This window comes from Odocoileus virginianus, chromosome 1 (genome assembly GCF_023699985.2).
Source record: "Odocoileus virginianus isolate 20LAN1187 ecotype Illinois chromosome 1, Ovbor_1.2, whole genome shotgun sequence".
Classification (NCBI taxonomy): domain Eukaryota; kingdom Metazoa; phylum Chordata; class Mammalia; order Artiodactyla; family Cervidae; genus Odocoileus; species Odocoileus virginianus.
In genome coordinates this window covers 107,982,470-108,002,024 of record NC_069674.1, presented here as the reverse complement: position 1 = coordinate 108,002,024, position 19,555 = coordinate 107,982,470, and the positions used below count along the sequence as shown (strand labels likewise).

The window sequence follows — 19,555 nt, the reverse complement described above, 5'->3', positions numbered from 1 at the left end:
TGTAGCCTGTCAGGTTCCTTTGTCCATGGAATTTTCCAGGCAAGAACACTGGAGTGTAAGGTTTGACAGAAAACAACAAAATTCTGGAAAGCAGTTATCCTTCAATTAAGAAATAAAAAAAAAAAAAAAAGAATACTGGAGTGGGTTGCCATTCCCTTCTCCAGGGGATCATCCTGACCAAGGGATCAAACCTGGGTCTCTTGCATTACAGGTAGCTTCTTTACCAACTGAGCCAGCAGAGAACGTATTTATATATGTAAATACAGACACAGAGTCTCTTTTTCCCCTAGTTGTAGCCCTTTCAGAAGTTCCATTAGCATTTCTTGTAAAGCCAGTTTGGTGATGCTGAAGTGTTTAAGATTCTGATTGTCTATTAAATGTAATCTTTCTTTCAAATTTGAATGATAGCCTTACTAGGTACCCCTCCCCCCCCACCCCTTTTACACTTTGAATATCATGACATTCGTTCTGGCCTGCAAAGTTTCTGCCGAAGAGTCTGATTTTCTTTTCTTTTTTAAAAAATTTATTTATTTATTTTAATTGGAGGCTAATTACTTTACAGTATTGTGGTGGTTTTGCCATACATTGACATGAATCAGCCACGGGTGTACATGTGTCCCCATCCTGAACCCCCCTCCCACCTCCCTCCCCATCCCTCAGGGTCATCCCAGGGCACCAGCCCTGAGCACCCCGTCTCATGCATCGAACCTGGACTGGCGATCTGTTTCACACTTGATAATATACATGTTTCAATGCTATTCTCTCAAATCATCCCACCCTCGCCCTCTCCCACAGAGTCCAAAAGACTGTTCTATACATCTCTGTCTCTTTTGCTGTCTCGTATACAAGTTTATCATTACCATCTTTCTAAATTCCATATATATGCGTTAATATACTGTATTTGGTGTTTTTCTTTCTAACTTCACTCTGTATAATAGGCTCCAGTATCATCCACCTCATTAGAGCTGATTCAAATGCATTCTTTTTAATGGCTGAGTAATATTCCATTGTGTATATGTACCATAGCTTTCTTTCTTTCTTTTTTTTTTTTTGTGGTTTTTGTCACACATTGAAATGAATTAGCCTTGGATTTACATATATTCCCCATCCCGGTCCCCCCTCCCACCTCCCTCTCCACCCGATCCCTCTGGGTCTTCCCAGTGCACCAGGCCTGAGCACTTGTCTCATGCATCCAACCTGGGCTGGTGATCTGTTTCACCCTAGATAATATACATGTTTCAATGCTGTTCTCTTGAAACATCCCACTCTCGCCTTCTCCCACAGAGTCCACAAGTCTGTTCTAAACATCTGAGTCTCTTTTTCTGTTTTGCATATAGGGTTATCGTTACCATCTTTCTAAATTCCATATACATGTGTTAGTATACTTTTTTCATCCATCTCATTAGAACTGATTCAAATGAATTCTTTTTAATGGCTGAGTAATATTCCATGGTGTATATGTACCACAGCTTCCTCATCCATTCGTCTGCTGATGGGCATCTAGGTTGCTTCCATGTCCTGGCTATTATAAACAGTGCTGCGATGAACATTGGGGTGCACGTGTCTCTTTCAGATCTGGTTTACTCGGTGTGTATGCCCAGAAGTGGGATTGCTGGGTCATATGGCAGTTCTATTTCCAGCTTTTTAAGAAATCTCCACACTGTTTCCCATAGTGGCTGTACTAATTTGCATTCCCACCAATAGTGTAAGAGGGTTCCCTCTTCTCCACACCCTCTCCAGCATTTATTGCTTGTAGACTTTTGGGTAGCAGCCATCCTGACTGGCGTGTAATGGTACCTCATTGTGGTTTTGATTTGCATCACTCTGATAATGAGTGATGTTGAGCATCTTTTCATGTGTTTTTGTGCCATCTGTATGTCTTCCTTGGAGAAATGTCTGTTTAGTTCTTTGGCCCATTTTTTGTTTGGGTCATTTATTTTTCTGGAGTTGAGCTTGAGGAGTTGCTTGTATATTTTTGAGATTAATCCTTTGTCTGTTGCTTCGTTTGCTATTATTTTCTCCCAACCTGAGGGCTGTCTTTTCACCTTGCTTATAGTTTCCTTTGTTGTACAAAAGCTTTTAAGTTTCATTAGGTCCCATTTTTGTATTTTTGCTTTTGTTTCTAATATTCTGGGATGTGAGTCATAGAGGATCCTGCTGTGATTTATGTCGGAGAGTGTTTTGCCTATGTTCTCCTCTAGGAGTTTGATAGTTTCTGGTCTTACATTTAGATCTTTAATCCATTTTGAGTTTATTTTTGTGTATGGTGTTAGAAAGTGCTCTAGTTTCATTCTTTTACAGGTGATTGACCAGTTTTCCCAGCACCACTTGTTAAAGAGGTTATCTTTTTTCCATTGTATATCCTTGCCTCCTTTGTTGAAGATAAGGTGACTATAGGTTCGTGGATTTATCTCTGGGCTTTCTATTCTGTTCCATTGATCTATATTTCTGTCTTTGAGCCAGTACCACACTGTCCTGATGACTGTGGCTTTGTAGTATAGTCTGAAGTCAGGCAGGTTGATTCCTCCAGTTCCATTCTTCTTTCTCAAGGTTACTTTGGCTATTTGAGGCTTTTTGTATTTCCATACAAATTGTGAAATTATTTGTTCTAGTTCTGTGAAAAATACCGTTGGTAGTTTGATAGGGATTGCATTGAATCTATAGATTGCTTTGGGTAGTATAGCCATTTTGACAATATTGATTCGTCCAATCCATGAACATGGTATATTTCTCCATCTCTTTGTGTCCTCTTTGATTTCTTTCATCAGTGTTTTATAGTTTTCTATGTATAGGTCTTTTGTTTCTTTAGGTAGATATACTCCTAAGTATTTTATTCTTTTTGTTGCAATGGTGAATGGTATTGTTCCCTTAATTTCTCTTTCTGTTTTCTCATTGTTAGTTTATAGGAAGGCAAGAGATTTCTGTGTGTTGATTTTATATCCTACAACTTTACTGTATTCGTTGATTAGTAATTTTCTGGTAGAGTCTTTAGGGTTTTCTATGTAAAGGATCATGTCATCTGCAAACAGAGAGAGTTTCAGTTCTTCTTTTCCTATCTGGATTCCTTTTACTTCTTTTTCTGCCCTGATTGCTGTGGCCAACACTTCCAAAACTATGTTGAATAGGAATGGTGAGAGTGGGCACCCTTGTCTTGTTCCTGATTTCAGGGGAATTCTGGGAGTTCTATTTACTGTGTGTGTGTGTTTGTGTGTGATGTTTTTGTCTAGCTTAATAGTAACGTTGGCCTCATAAAATGAGTTCATAAGTGTTTTTTTTTTTTTCTTCAAAGTTCTAAAATAGCTTGAGAAGTGTAGGTGTTAACTCCTCTTTAAATGTTTGGCAGAACTGACTTATAAAGCCATCTCTCCTACACTTCTGTCTGTTAGGGATGTTTTTGATTTCTGATTTAATTTCATTACTAGTAATCAGTCTATTAATATTTTTTATTTCTTCTTCCTCCAGTCCTGAGAGACTGTATGTTTCTAGGGATTTGTTGATTTTTCTAGGTTGTCCATTTTATTGGTACATATTTGTAGTAATACTTTATGATCTTTTACATTTTTGTTTTTAATTATAAGATTTCATATTTAATTTTATTTACTTGGGACCTCTCTCATTTTTTCTTGATGAACCTGCCTAAAATTTTATCTTTTCAAATAACCAGCCTTATTTGTATTGACCTTGTCTATTATTTTTCAGTCTCTACTTTATTTATGCCTACTCTGATTTTTATTATTTTTTTCTTCCACTAATAGTAGGTTTTGTCTGTACTTCTTTTTCTAGTTCCATAGGCACAAGGTTAAATGGTTTATTTAAAATTCATCTTGTTTCCTGAGGTAGGCTTGCCTTGTTGTAAGCATCCCTTCTAGAACTGATTTTCCTGTGTCCCATCAATTTTCAATTATTTTATTTCATTTGTCTTCAGGTATTTGTTGATTTTCCCTCATCTCTTCAGTTACGCATTTACTGTTAGTGGTATCTTATTTAGACTCTACTTCCTGTGTATTTTTTGCAGTTTTTTTTTTCTTTTCTGTTAGTTCATTTCTAGTGATCATATAATTGTAGTCAAAAAAGATGCTCGATGTGATTTCAGTCCTTTTGAATTTATTGACACTTGCTTTGTTGCCTAGCATATTATCAGTCCTGGATAATGTTTCATGTACACTTGAAAGGAGTATAAATTCTATTATTCTTGTATGTGATATTATTCTATATATATATCCATTAGACCTATCTGGGCTGATGTGTCATCTAAGACTACTTTTCGCTTGTTGATGTCTGTCTGGATGATCTGTGTTCATATAAGTGGGGTGTTAAGTTCTTTATCATCTGTTATTACATTACTGTCAGTTCATCCCTTAATGTTTCATAATATTGGTCTTATGTATCTAGGTGCTGCTGTGTTAAGCGCATATGTATGCAGTTGGTATGCCTTCTTCCTGGATTGATCTCTGTATTGTTGTATAATGGCTTTCCTTGTCTCTTGTTACAATCTCTCTTTTTTTTTTTTTCCTTTAAATCTCTGGTGTTGTACAAGTATTGCTACACCAACTTTCTTTTTGTTTTGATTTATATGGAATTTTTTTTCCATTCTCTCAGTTTCAGTCTGTGTGTGTCCTTAGATCAGAAGTAAGTCCCTTGTAGGTGGCATAGGCAGTTGTGCTCATTTCACATGATACTTGCCATGAACTGATGGGACCAAATGCCAATATCTTATCTTTTGAATATTGAGTTTCAAGTCAGCTTTTTTACTCTTCTTTCACCCTCATCAATGGACTCTTTAGTTTCTCTTCACTTTCTGCCATTAGAGTGGTATCATCTGCATATCTTGAGTTTGTTGATGTTTCCCCCAGCAATCTCAATTCCAGCTTGTGATCTATTCAGCCAAGCATTTCACATGATGGTCTCTGCATATAAATTAGATAAGCAGGGTAACAATATATAGCCTTGTCCTACTCCTTTCCTAATTTGCAACTAGTCAGTTGTTCCATACCCAGTTCTAACTGTTGCTTCTTGACCTGCATACAGATTTCTCAGAAGACAGGTAAAGTGGTTTGGCATTTCCATCTCTTTAAAAATTTTTTCAAAGTCTGCTGTGATTCACACAAAGGATTTAACATAGTCAACAAAACTAAGTAGGTGGTTTCATGGAACTCCCTTGCTTTTTTCAAGATATAGCAAATGTTGGCAATTTGATATCTGATTCTTCTGCTTGAACATCTGGAAATTCTCAGTTCACGTGAAGCTGAAGCCTAGCTTGAAGGACTTTGAGCATTACCTTCCTAGCATGTGAAATGAGCACAGTTGTATGATAGTTTAAATATGTTTTGCCATTGCCCTTCTTGGGGAATGGAATGAAAGCTAACTTTCCCAGCCCTGTGGATGCCACTGAGGTTTACAAATTTGCTGACATGTTTTGAGTGTAATGGGCTGCGTTGTGCAGGAGGGGTGTAGAGGAGATGTCCCACATCCAAGGTCAGGAGCAGCAGCCAAGAGGATATGCCTCAAGTTCAAGGTAATAGAAACCCAAGATGGAAGGCACTGAGAGAGGGCACCAGAGGGCAGACAGACTGAAACCACAATCACAAAAAACTAGCCAATCTGATCACATGGACCACAGCCTTGTCTAACTCAATGAAACTAAGCCAAGTCGTGTGGGGCCATCCAAGATGGACTGGTCATGGTGGAGAGGTCTGACAGAATGTGGCCCACTGGAGAAGGGAATGGAAAACCACTTCAGTATTCTTGCCTTAAGAACCACATGAAAAGGCAAAAAGATAGGACACTGAAAGATGAACTCCCCAGATTGGTAGGTTACCAATATGCTACTGGAGATCAGGGGAGATATAACTCCAGAAAGAATGAAGGGATGGAGCCAAAGCAAAAACAACAACCAGTTGTGGATGTGACTGGTGATAGAAACAAGGTCCGATGCTGTAAAGAGCAATATTGCATAGGAACCTGGAATGTTAGGTCCATGAATCAAGGCAAATTGGAAGTGGTCAAGAGGAGATGGTGAAAGTGAACATCGACATTCTAGGAATCAGGAAACTAAGATGGACTGGAATGGGTGAATTTAACTCAGATGACCATTATATTTACTACCGTGGGCAGGAAACACTTAGAAGAAATGGAGTAGCCATCATAGTCAACAAAAAGAGTCCAAAATGCAGTACTTGGGCACAATATCAAAAATGACAGAATGATCTCTGTTCATTTCCAAGGCAAACCATTCAATATCACGATAATCCAAGTCTATGCCCTGACCAGTAATGCTGAAGAAGCTGAAGTTGAATGGTTTTATGAAGACTTACAAGACCTTTTAGAACTAACACCCAAAAAAGATGTCCTCTTCATTATAGGGGACTGGAATGCAAAAGTAGGAAGTCAAGAAACACCTGGAGTAACAGGCAAATTTGGCCTTGGAGTACAGAATGAAGCAGGACAAAGGCTAATAGAGTTCTGCCAAGAGAACTCACTGGCCATAGCTAACACCCTCTTCCAACAACACAAGAGAAGACTCTACACAGGGACATCACCAGATGGCAAACACTGAAATCAGATTGATTTTATTCTTTGCAGTCAAAGATGGAGAAGCTCTATACAGTCAGCAAAAACAAGACCAGGAACTGACTGTGGCTCAGATCATGAACTCTTTATTGCCAAATTCAGATTAAATTGAAGAAATTGGGGGAAACCACTAGACCATTCAGGTATGACCTAAATCAAATTCCTTATGATTATACAGTAGAAGTGAGAAATAGATTTAAAGGACTAGATCTGATAGACAGAGTGCCTGATGAACTATGGACAGAGGTTCATGATATTGTACAGGAGAAAGGGATCAAGACAACCCACAAGAAAAATAAATGCAAAAAAAACACAAAATGGCTGTTGAGGAGACCTTACAAATAGCTGTGAAAAAAAAAGAAGTGAAAAACAAAGGAGAAAAGGAAAGATATACCCATTTGAATGCAGAGTTCCAAAGATTAGCAAGAAGAGATGAGAAAGCCTTCCTCAGTGATCAATGCAAAGAAATAGATGAAAAAAGTAGAATGGGAAAGAATAGAGATCTTTTCAAGAAAATTAGAGATACCAAGGGAACATTTCATGCAAAGATGGGCTCAATAAAAGACAGAAATGGTATGGACCTAACAGAAGCAGAAGATATTAAGATGAGGTGGCATGAATACACAGAAGAACTGTACAAAACAGATCTTCATGACTCAGATACTCACGATGGTATGATCATGCACCTAGAGCCAGACATCCTGGAATGTGAAATCAAGTGAGCCTTAGGAAGCATCACAACTAACAAAGCTAGTGGAGGTGATGGAATTCCAGTTGAACTATTTCAAATCCTAACAATGATTCTGTGAAAGTACTACTCGCAATATGCCAGCAAATTTGCAAAATTCAGCACTGGCCACAGGACTGGAAAAGGTCAGTTTTCATTCCAAACTCAAAGAAAGGCAATGACAAAGAATGCTCAAACTACATCACAGTTGCACTCATCTCACATGCTAGTAAAGTAATGTTCAAAATTCTCCAAGCCAGGCTTCAATAATACATGAACTGTGAACTTCCAGATGTTCAAGGTGGATTTAGAAAAGGCAGAGAAACCAGAGATCAAATTGCCAATATCTGCTGGACCATCAAAAAAGCAAGAGAGTCCCAGAAAAACATCTATTTCTGCTTTATTGACTATGCCAAAGCTTTTGACTGTGTGGATCACAATAAACTATGGACAATTCTGAAAGAGATGGGAATACCAGACCACCTTACCTGCCTCCTGAGAAATCTGTATGCAGGTCAGGAAGCAACAATTAGTACTGGACATGAAACAACAGACTGGTTCCAAATAGGAAAAGGAGCACCTCAAGGCTCCATATTGTCACCCTGCTTCTTTAACTTATATACCAAGTACATCAGAGAAATGCTCAGCTGGATGAAGGGCAAGCTGGAATTAAGATTGCCAGGAGAAATATCAATAACCTCAGATATGCAGCTGACACCAACTTTATGGCAGAAAGTGAAGAAGAACTAAAGAGCCTCTTGATGAAAGTGAAAACTAAGAATGAAAAAGTTGGCTTAAAGCTCAACATTCAGAAACTAAAATCACAGCATCTGGTCCCATCACTTTATGGCAAATAGATGGAGAAACAGCAGAAACAGTGGCTGACTTATTTTTTTTTGGGGGGGAGGGTGTTCCAAAATCACTGCAGATGGTGATTGCAGCCATGAAATTAAAATATACCTACTCCTTGGAAGGAAAGTTATGACCAACATAGAGAGCATATTAAAAAAGGAGAGACCTTGTTGTCAACAAAGGTCTGTCTAGTCAAGACTATGGTTTTTCCAGTAGTCATGTATGGATGTGAGAGTTGGACTATAAAGAAAGCTGAGCACCGAAGAATTGATGTTTTTGAACTGTGGTGTTGGAGAAGACTCTTGAGAGCCCCTTGGACGGCAAAGAGATCCAACCAGTCCATCCTAAAGGAGATCAGTCCTGGGTGTTCATTGGAAGGACTGATGTTGAAGCTGAAACTCCAATACTTTGGCCACCTGATGAGAAGATCTGACTCATTTGAAAAGACCCTGATGCTAGGAAAGATTAAGGGCAGGAGGAGAAGGGGATGACAGAAGATGAGGTGGTTGGATAGCATCACCGACTCAATGGACATGAGTTTGGTTAACTCCGGGAGTTGGTGATGGACAGGGAGGCCTGGCATGATTCAGTTCATGGGGTCACAAAGAATCAGACACAACTGAGCAACTGAGCTGAAATGAGTGCAGCACTTTAACAGCATCATCTTTTAGGATTGGAAATAGCTCAACTGGAATTCCATCACTTCCACTAGCTTTGTTCATAGTAATGCTTCCTATGGACCAATTGATTTCACACTCCAGGATGTCTGGCTCTAGGTTAGTGATCATACCATCATGGTTATCCAGGTCATTAAGACCTTTATTGTATAGTTCTTATTTGTATTTTTGCAACCTCTTCTTAATCTCTTCTGCTTCTGGTAGGTCCTTATGGTTTCTGTGCTTTATCATGCCCATCCTTGAAGGAAATGTTCCCTTGATATCTCCAATCTTACCCATTCTCTTCTTTTCCTCTATATCTTTGCATTATTCATTTAAGAAGGCCTTCTTATCTCCTTGCTGTTTCTCTAGAATCTGCATTCATCTGGTTTTATCTTTTCCTTTCCCCCTTGCCTTTCACTTCTCTTTCTTCCTCAGCTATTTAGGTGTGTGTTTTTTGCATTTCTTTTTCTTGCAGATTATTTTGGTCAATGCTGCCTGTGCAGTATTATGCACCTCTGTCCATAGTACTTCAGACACTCTACCAGATATAAGCCTTTAAATCTTTTGTCACTTCTACTGCATAATCATATGGGATTCGATTTATGTATACTGGAATGTCCTAGTGATTTTCCCTATTGTCTTCAACTTAAGTCTGAATTGTTTGATAAGGAGCTCATAATCTGAGCCACAGTTAGTTCCACGTCTTGTTTTTAGTGACTTAGTGTATAGGACTTCAGTGTATAGTGACTTTAGTGACTTTAGTGTATAGGACTTTTCCATCTTTGGCTGCAAAGAACATAATCAATCTAATTTTGGCACTGGCCATCTGGTGATGCCAATGTCTCTTGGTTTGTTGTAAAAGGATGTTTTCTATGACCAGTGTGTTCTCTTGATAAAACTCTGGTAACTTTTACCCTGCTTGATTTTTCACTCCAAGGCCAAACTCGCCTGTTATTCTGGGTACCTCTTGGCTTCCTAATTTTTCATTCCGGTCTGCTATTGATACAAATTTATATGTGTGTGTGATACATTTATATGTGTGTGTGTGTGTTCTAGAAGGTGGTGTAGGTCTTCATAGAATTGTCAACTTCAGCTGCTTCAACACCAGTGATTCGGGCATAGAGTTGGATTATTTTGATGTTGAATGGCTTGTTCTGGAAATGAACTGAGATCATTATGCTGTTTTGAGATTGTCCTCAGCTAATGCATTTCAGATTATTTTGTTGACTGTGTGGGCTACACCATCTCTTCCACAGGATTCTTACCCACAGTAGTAGATATAATGGTCACTGGAATTAAATTCACCTATTTTGCATTAAGTTCACCTGTCCATTTTAGTTCACTGATTCCTAAGATGTAGATGTTCGACCTTGCCATCTCCTGCTTGACCATACCTTATTTACCTCAATCTAGGGACCAAACCTTCCAGGTTCTTATGCAATATTGTTCTTACAGCATTGGACTTCACTTTACCACCAGACACATCATTCCCACTTTGGCCCAGCCACTTCATTCTATTCATAATTGTCCTTCACTCTTCCCTTTATGGACTTCCCTGGTAACTCAGCTGGTAAAGAACCCACCTGCAATGCAGGAGACCCCGGTTCAATTCTTAGGTAGGAAAGATCTGCTGGAGAAAGGATAGGCTACCCACTCCAGTATTCTTGGGCTTCCCTGGTGACCCAGCTGATAAAGAATCCACCTGCAATGTGGGAGACCTGGGTTTGATCCCCAGGTTGGAAAGATCCTCTAGAAAAGGAAACAGCTACCCACTCCAGTTCTGGCCTGGAAAATGCCACAGACTGCACAGTCCGTGGGGCCACAAAGAGTTGGACACGACTAAGCGACTTTCACTTTCACTTTCCTGGTAGCATATTGGACACCTTTCAACCTGGAGGACTCATCTTCTGGTGTCACATCTTTTTTCCTTTTCATATTGTTCATGAGGTTCTCCATGCAAGAAAACTGGAGCAGTCTGCCATTTCCTCCTCCAATGGGCCAAGTTTTGTCAGGACTTTTCACTGTGACTCGTGAAGTGCTGAGTGGCCCTGCGTGGCATGGCTCATAGCGTCATAGAGTTACACAAGACCCTTTGCCATGACACCCAAGCTTGTGATTCATCAAGGGGTCCCTGGTGCCTCTGTTAGCTAATAAATGGGTAGGTGGGTGAATATGTAGAAGAATCTAATTGTCAATATTCTGGTTTATAATTATCACAAATGAAAATTTCATCCTTTGGTCATTTTGTCATGGATGAATACACCATGGCACTTTTCAAACTGGCATTTGTGGAGTAATTTTTCAAAAAAAACACAGGACTTCAATACTTATCTCACTAAAGTAACAACTTTTTTTCCACATTCTACTTCAGGGACCCATGTTTCAAGCTTGATTTCACCAGTATTTACATGTCCTTTCCTTCTGACTTTCCCATTGACAAATTTATTAAGAAAAACTTGGGTCTTCATTCAGTCAACAAACACAGACCAAGTGGCTACTATGAGACAAGCCCAAAGGGCAGTTGAAGATAAATAGATGAATAAAGCATGACCTCTGCCCTTAAAACACTCACAAACTAGTAAGAGAGTAGAGACATAAATAGATGACTGTGTAACTAAGTGTTAAGTGCTGTTACAGGAGAAAGCTGAGTTCTGTGGGAATTGCAGGGGTTGACAGGTAAAGATCGAACAGGAGTCCCAAATAAATGGAAAAGCATTACAAAGTCAAGGATGTATCTCAAGAAGTGACAAGTATTTTAAGTGGTTGAATTGGTGAAAGTTAAGAGGGACAAGCTTGGAAGGCTATTAAAAGATGTGATATATATTTACAGTGGAATGTTACTAAAATACAAAATATTAAATACTGCCATTTCTGACAACATTGATCGATCTAGAGGGAATTATGATAGGTGAAATAAATAGAAAAAGACAAATACCATATGATCTCACTTATAACAAAAAAAATAAAATAATGAAAATAGATTCATAGATTCAGAGAATAAATGGACGGTTAGCAGAAGTGATGAAGGTGTGGTTTGGGGAAAATAGGTAAAGGTTATTAAGCGGTTCAAACCTCCCAGTTATGAAATAAATAAGCCACAAGTCTTTGTGAACTTCCATCATGGTGTACTTGGGTCAGGGCCTGAACATGCAAACAGTGATGGTGCAGCCCATCAAGCTCATCTTCAGATACTTGGAAAATAGATCTCAGATTCAGGTGTGGTTTATGAGCAAGTGAATATGTGGATAGAGGGCTGTATCATTTGTTTTGATGAGTATATGAACCTCATATTAGATGATGAAGAAGAGAGTCAATCTAAAAAAAAATCAGGAAAATAAATGGGTCAGATCATGCTAAAAGGAGATAACATTATACTGCTCCAAAGTGTATCTGCCTAGAAATGATCAATGAAGTGAGAAATCATTTGAAAAAACAGTTGGTTTCTTAAGTGCCTTTTGTTAGAGACTTTGTCAGTTAGTTCTAAAACAGGTTCATATTGTTTTGCTCATCCTTATGCTACTACCAGATAACAATAAATGCTGGGGGCCTGTTTTTATAAAAATAAACCACAGGGATTAAATATACAGCATAAATAATATGATCAGTAATATAATTACTTTGTATAGGAACAGATGATTTCTAGACTTATCATGAGGATCACTGTATAATGCATGCAAATATCAAATCACTGTGTAGTTCACTTGAAACTAACACAATATTGCCCATAACTATATTCCATAAATAATAATAATGAATCTTAAAATAATAATCTTGTAAAAAATAAAACTAGTTAGGAATAAATGTAGTTTATAACTTATGTCTACATGGAGTTTGTACTTAAAGAAATTAAAGCAATTGAGAAAAATGCTATGTCCATAAGATGAAAAGTTTCATCTTTTCATGATGAAAAGTGTGAAAAGAAATATTCATACTCAGTATGAATATTCAGAATCTCCTCAAACCAGTCTGATTCAGGTCTGTTCCTAGACAATCCCAGCAAGTGTGTGTGTGTGTGTGTGTGTGTGTGTGTGTGTGTGTACATTGATGAGCTCATTCTTAAAAACATAACATTCAAATGATCAATAGTAGGGTGTGGGCTTCCCTGATAGCTCAGTTGGTAAAGAGTCCTCCTGCAATGCAGAAGCCTTTGGTTGGATTCCTGGGCAGGGAAGATCTACTGGAGAAGGGATAGGCTACCCACTCCAGTATTCTTGGGCTTCCCATGTGGTTCAGCTTGTAAAGAATCCACCTGCAATGTGGGAGACCTGGGTTCTATCCCCGGCTTGGGAAGATCCCCTGGAGAATGAAAGGCTACCCGCCCTAATATTCTGGCCTAGACAACTCCATGGACTGTATAGTCCATGGGATCGCAAACAGACACAACTGAATGACTTTCACTTTCATTTTCATAGTAGGGTCATGCTCAGTCATGTCGGACTAATTGCAACCCCATGAACTGCAGCCCACGAGGTTCCTCTGTCTATGAAATTCTCCAGGCAAAAATACTGTAGTGGATTGACAGTTTCCTTCTCCAGGGGATCTTCCTGACTGGAATTGAACCCACATATTTGTGTCTCCTCATTGGCAGGGGAGTTCTTTACCATTAGCACTGCCTGAGAAACCCCTATAATATGGCAAGAAGTACCAAAGAACAAATCATACAGACAGTCTCTCATATCATTTACTGTTTACTATAAAGAATAAGCAATAAGCTAGTGGAATATTGGTGCAAAAATATGACAGAGACCAGTTAAAGAAAATTAAGAATCTTGAGATGAATTCACAATTGTTTGACTTAAGACAAAATCTTCAGTCTTTATCAGTAGGGGAAAGGATTAACCTCTTCAACAAATGACCTAAGGGCAGTTGGAAATCCATACAGAAGAAAAGCAATGAATCTTAAAGTATTTAAAAATTTGAGAGTAATTACAAACCTCAAACAACTAAGCTTCTAAAATAAAGCATAAGGCTGTATGGCTGCAGGCTGAGGTGGTGGCGTTTGAGCACTGCTGAGCTAACATTATCCGGGATTGTGACATGTGTAGACAGCAGATGGTAACGGGCACCGGGAAGGAGTGGGGGGCTGGGGGGGGCGGGCAGAGGGGAGGAAAGCTGAGGGCCAGGCCAGGAATAAGCGTCCTCTTGAGCAGGTTTGCTCCGCTGGCGATGGATGTCAGGGAGAGTTCTCCGCTGCGTCTCCTCTCCTATAACTGACCAAACGCACAGTGGCGGACTGTGCTACTCTTCTCTGTAGAGGTAGGCTTGTGAAGACCGGGCCTTATCCCGGTCTCGTGGGGACGTGGGTGTGAGTGGTGGAGACTGGCGTGTATTTTGAGTTCCTGCTTGAGTCCCTGCCACGTTCTCTCTCAGGAAGCACATGTAAGTCTCTCAATTCCTCGTGGACGTAAATGTTGTCCTTCTTTTAAAGATAAGATCACCGAGATATAAACTGCCTGCCGGGGGTCCCAAAGCCAGCAAGTGGCTGATACAGGATTAAAGGAAAGTCTGCATGAGATGTGCCCGTTTCTGCATCTGCCTGTTGGGGGGCGGGGGGGCGGGGGGGGGCCGGAGCCGGGGCACCAGCCGAGGACGCGCGGGTCCGGGAGCCGAGGGGAGGGTGGGGGCAGAGGGCGTGGCCTGTCTGGGCCCCTGGAGGCGGAGGGTGGGGGCAGAGGGCGTGGCCTGTCCGGGTCCCTGGAGGCCAAGCGTGGGGGCAGAGGGCGTGGCCTGTCCGGGCCCCTGGAGGCCGAGGGTGGGGGCAGAGGGCGTGGCCTGTCCGGGCCCCTGGAGACCGAGGGTGGGGGCAGAGGGCGTGGCCTGTCCGGGCCCCTGGAGGCCGAGGGTGGGGGCAGAGGGCGTGGCCTGTCCGGGCCCCTGGAGGCCGAGGGTGGGGGCAGAGGGCGTGGCCTGTCCGGGCCCCTGGAGGCGGAGCGTGGGGGCAGAGGGCGAGGCCTGTCAGGGCCCCTGCCCGCCTCCGTGCCTACTCTGAGCTTCGCCGGCTTCTTCTCCAGGAAGCAGGGTGACGGGAGCCCCTGCAGGGTCGCTTCCAGGCCTGGACCGACCTCGTGCAGCCTGAACGGCAGCGCTGGTGTCTCTGCTCTCCTGCTTCTTTCTCCTCTTCACCTTTCCCCCCTCCTTCTTCCTGCTTTCCCTCTCCTTTCTCTGCTTCCTTTTTTTTGAGGCGATTCTGACTAGGAAGGCTACAGGGAATTCTGACAACTGAGAGTCTTTTTAAGTCAGGGCTTAGAGTCTAGACTCTGCACTTTAACCCTAATTTTCACTTTGTACTTCAAGGCCATTTTTTCAAATCAGTACTCTTGATAAATTTTTCTGCTAATGGGCCTTTGTGGAAACTCAAGGCAAGGGTCCCTGACTTTTAATTGTAGGTAGCTGTGTTTGGTTCCCCGCCCCGGCCTGCCAGCCACACACACACAGAGCTAAGCTGAGTTGTGAAAACTGAACCAGAGAGAGGCTAGGCTGTGCTGAGCTTATCCAAGTGTCACAGGTTGAGTCTGTAGCTAGGAGTACTCCAGGGTGGAGGGGGGTGGTCTTCTGTTGAATGAAGATTTACTCCTGGATTGGCTTTCTGTCTGCTTTTGCAAAGGGGAACATGCTAAACTGATATTAAAAAACAATGTTCTATTGAGGTTTAGAAAAAAGAAAAAAATAAAAAATAAAATAAAATAAAGCATAGGAAAATTTCCTCATGAAGTTGAGAAAGACTGTGATTTTTAAAAGAGGATACACTTCTTAAATTATGCTAGAATAAATTTCTTATTTTGTTCAACAAAATAGCATTAAGGAAAAAATCAAGTTCAGTTCAGTCACTGAGTCATGTTGGACTCTTTGTGACACCATGGACGGTAGCATGCCAGGCCTCCCGGTTCATCATCAACTCCTGGAGTTTACCCACACTCATGTCCATCGAGTCAGTGATGCCATCCAGCCATCTCATCCTCTGTCATCCCCCCTCTCCTCCTGCCTTCAATCTTTCCCAGCATCAGGGTCTTTTAAATGAGTCAGTTCTTCACATCAGGTGGCCAAAGTATTGGAGTTTCAGCTTCAGCATCAGTCCTTCCAATTCCATCAGTCCTTCAGCAATCAGTCCAAAAGGACTGATTTCCTTTAGAATTGATTGGTTAGATCTCCTTCAAGGGACCCTTAAGAGTCTTCTCCAGCACCACAGTTCAAAAGCATTAATTCTTATGCACTCAGCTTTCTTTATAGTCCAACTCTCACATACATACATGACTACTGGAAAAATCATAGCTTTGACTAGACTGACATTTTTGACAAGGTAATTTTTAATATGCTGTCTAGGTTGGTCATAACTTTCCTTCCAAGGAGTAAGCTTCTTTTAATTTCATGGCTGCAGTCACCACCTCCAATGATTTTAGTGTCCAAAAAAATAAAGTCTGTCAACTGTTTCCCCATCTATTTGCCATGAAGTGATGGGATCAGATGCCATGATCTTAGTTTTCTGAATGTTGAGCTTTAAGCCAACTTTTTCACTCTCCATTTTCACTTTCATCAAGAGGCTCTTTAGTTCCTCTTCACTTTCTGCCATAAGGGTGGTGTCATCTGCATATCTGAGGTTATTGCTATTTCTCCCTACAGTCTTGATTCCAGCTTGTGCTTCATCCAGCCCAGTGTTTCTCATGATGTACTCTGTATATAAGTTAAATAGCAGGGTGACAATATACAGCCTTGATGTACTCCTTCCCCTATTTGGAACCAGTCTGTTGTTCCATGTCCAGTTCTAACTGTTGCTTCCTGACCTGCATGCAGATTTCTCAAGAGCCAGGTCGGTGGTCTGGTATTCCCAACTCTTTAAGAGTTCCACAGTTTGTTGTCATCCACACAGTCAAAGGCTTTGGCATAGTCAATAAAGAAGAAATAGATGTATTTCTGGAACTCTCTTGCTTTTTCAATGATCCAACAGATGTTGGCAATTTGATCTCTGGTTCTAAATCTGGCTTGAACATTTGGAAGTTCACAGTTCACATACTGTTGAAGCCTGGCTTGGAGAATTTTGAGGATTATTTCACTAGCATGTGAGATGAGTGTAATGGTGCAGTAGTTTGAGCATTCTTTGGCATTACCTTTTTTGGGGATTGGAATGAAAACTGACCTTTTCCAGTCCTGTGGCCACTGCTGTTTTCCAAATTTGTTGGCATATTGAGTGCAGCACTTTCACAGCATCATCTTTTAGGATTTGAATTACCTCAACTGGAATTCCATCACCTCCACTAGCTTTGTTCATAGTGATGCTTCCTAAGGCCCACTTGATTTCACATTCCAGGATGTCTGACTGTAGATGAGTGATCACACCATCGTGATTATCTGGGTTGTGAAGATCTTTTTTGTATAGTTCTCCTGCGTATTCTTAGTATGTTTTGCTTCTATTAGGTCTATACCATTTCTGTTCGTTATTGTACCTATCTCTGCATGAAATGTTCCCTTGATATCTCTAATTTTCTTGAAGAAATCTCTAGTATTTCCCATTCTATTGTTTTCCTTTATTTTTTTGTATTGATTACTGAGGAAGGCTTTCTTATCTCTCCTGGCTATTCTTTAGAAGTCTGCATTCAAATGGATATATCTTTCCTTTTCTCCTTTGCTTTTTGCTTCAAAGAATATTTCACAATTCATATCTGACTGAAGGACTCCATAGAATAAATTAGGTACAAGCATAAATACAATTTTAAAATACAGATAACCTAAGTAAAGAAGAAAAAACAAAGGAAAAGTTTTTGAATAGCCTCTTCCCCAAAAGAATATCAAAATGCTGATGAATAAATTAAAATTTGCTCATCACCATTAGTTTAGAGAAATGTAAATTGTAAGCACCATTAATACCATGCTTTAGCAACTAGAATAATAAAATTAAAAGCACTGATTCTTCCAGATGTCGGTGTGAATGTAGACCTGTTAGAAACTTCTTATACGGCTGATACAAGGTTGAATTGGAAAATATTTTGCAATGCCTCTTACTAGGTATTAATATATGCATACCTTGTGATATTGAAAGTCAGCTCCTGGATATTTAGCTATAAGAAATCAGGGTTTATGTTCACAAAAAAAACCATGTAAATGTTGCTTATAGCACCTTTGTTGTTATAGCCACAGACTGGAAACTGGTGTATTAATAGTGGTGTATTTATTGAATGAAATTCAGTACACAAATGAAAAAAAAAATAATACTGGTACATATAGCAACTCTCTGTTTAAGCTTTATATTTCTCTAGTATCCATCATCACTTATCTCTCTACCTATCCTTTGATTTCCTACTTTTGCATTCCAATCCCTGTGATGAAAAGGGCAGCTTTTTTTGTTGATAGTCCTATAAGGTCTTGTAGGTTTTAGCAGGTCAACTTCAGCTTCTTCAGCATCAGTGGTTAGGGCATAGATTAGGATGATTGTGCTATTGAATGGTTTGCCTTGGAAAGAACTGAGATTATTCTGTAGTTTTTGAGATTGCACCCAAGTACTGCACTCCAAACTTTTTTGTAGGCTATGAGGGCTAATCAATCCATTTCTTCTAAGGGATTCTTGTGCACATTAATAGATACAATGGTCATCTGAATTAAATTCACCCATTCCCAAATTCACGTTATCTTTCTGAACACTAAAAGAGGCCTAAAAGAATCCTAATTAAACTTCACAGTTGCCTGATACATATTTTTTGTGTGTGTGAGAAAGAAATATCCTTTTATGAAATTATTTTTCTATACATCTTGGAATTAACTAAGCCTTAAATAAACTATCTACTTACATACTAAAAACAACCCCATGAAAAAACTATTACCATCCTTAGTTTGAAAATGAGAAATAGACATTTGCAGCCTAAGTGCCTCATGAAGAGCCAGCAGCTAGATGGGGTATGAACCAGAATTCCTACCCATGGTATCAGGCCACAGATCTCATGGTGTCTATTATGATCCTTATGATGTCACACTGGACTTTATAGCAAAGCAAGCATACATTTTAGCTACTGCCACTGTATCTTGCATCAAATTGAGACAGGCTGCAATGCTGAGTGTCCATCACTTTATATTTCTTTGTCCCTACCAATGATCCCTTTGGTCTCTGTTACTCTCCACCTACTGTGCCTTCAGGGCTAACTGAACCCTTCCAATGGATCTTTATATTAGTTAAGATAATCTCTCAATTTTCATTCTGGCATTGCTGAGCTGAGAGCTAGAGACCTATTCTACCCCTTTTTATGGATTTCTTTCTGCTTATACCCATACAATTTATTGTTTAAAATCTCAAAGGTCAACCTTTTCTCTTTCACTTCTTACTGGTCCCTTGATGTGGTCCCCAGGGTTCAGCTCCGGAGCTAACATGCAAGTACAGGTGCAGACTCCAGGGCAGGTGAATCCAACGCTCAGCACCATTCTGCTATCAGCGCGCCCTTCCATTAGCTGTCCATTAATACAATGGTTAAGCTTTATTTTCTGATTAACCTTGAATATTTCAATTTCAAGAACATGGTCTCCATCACATAGAAGCTAATATTTGAATGGCCATGTATATGCTGCAAAGTATATACCTCAGTTCAGTTCAGTCTCTGAGCCATGTCCGACTCTCTGTCACCCCATGGACTGCAGCACATATATATGTATATATATACATATATATTATATATATATATATATAAACTCATTTATTCCCCTAATAATTCTTGAGAGAGGTGTTGTCTTCTCAGTTTGCAGATGGTTACTGGAAGCTCAGATAGGACCT

The 19,555-nt window shown here is 40.1% G+C and overlaps 1 pseudogene; it reads left to right on the top strand.

The window, feature by feature from the left end:
• Window positions 1–11,928: 11,928 nt before the first annotated feature.
• LOC110152471 (small nuclear ribonucleoprotein E-like) lies at window positions 11,929–12,206 on the top strand (annotated as a pseudogene).
• Window positions 12,207–19,555: the final 7,349 nt, after the last annotated feature.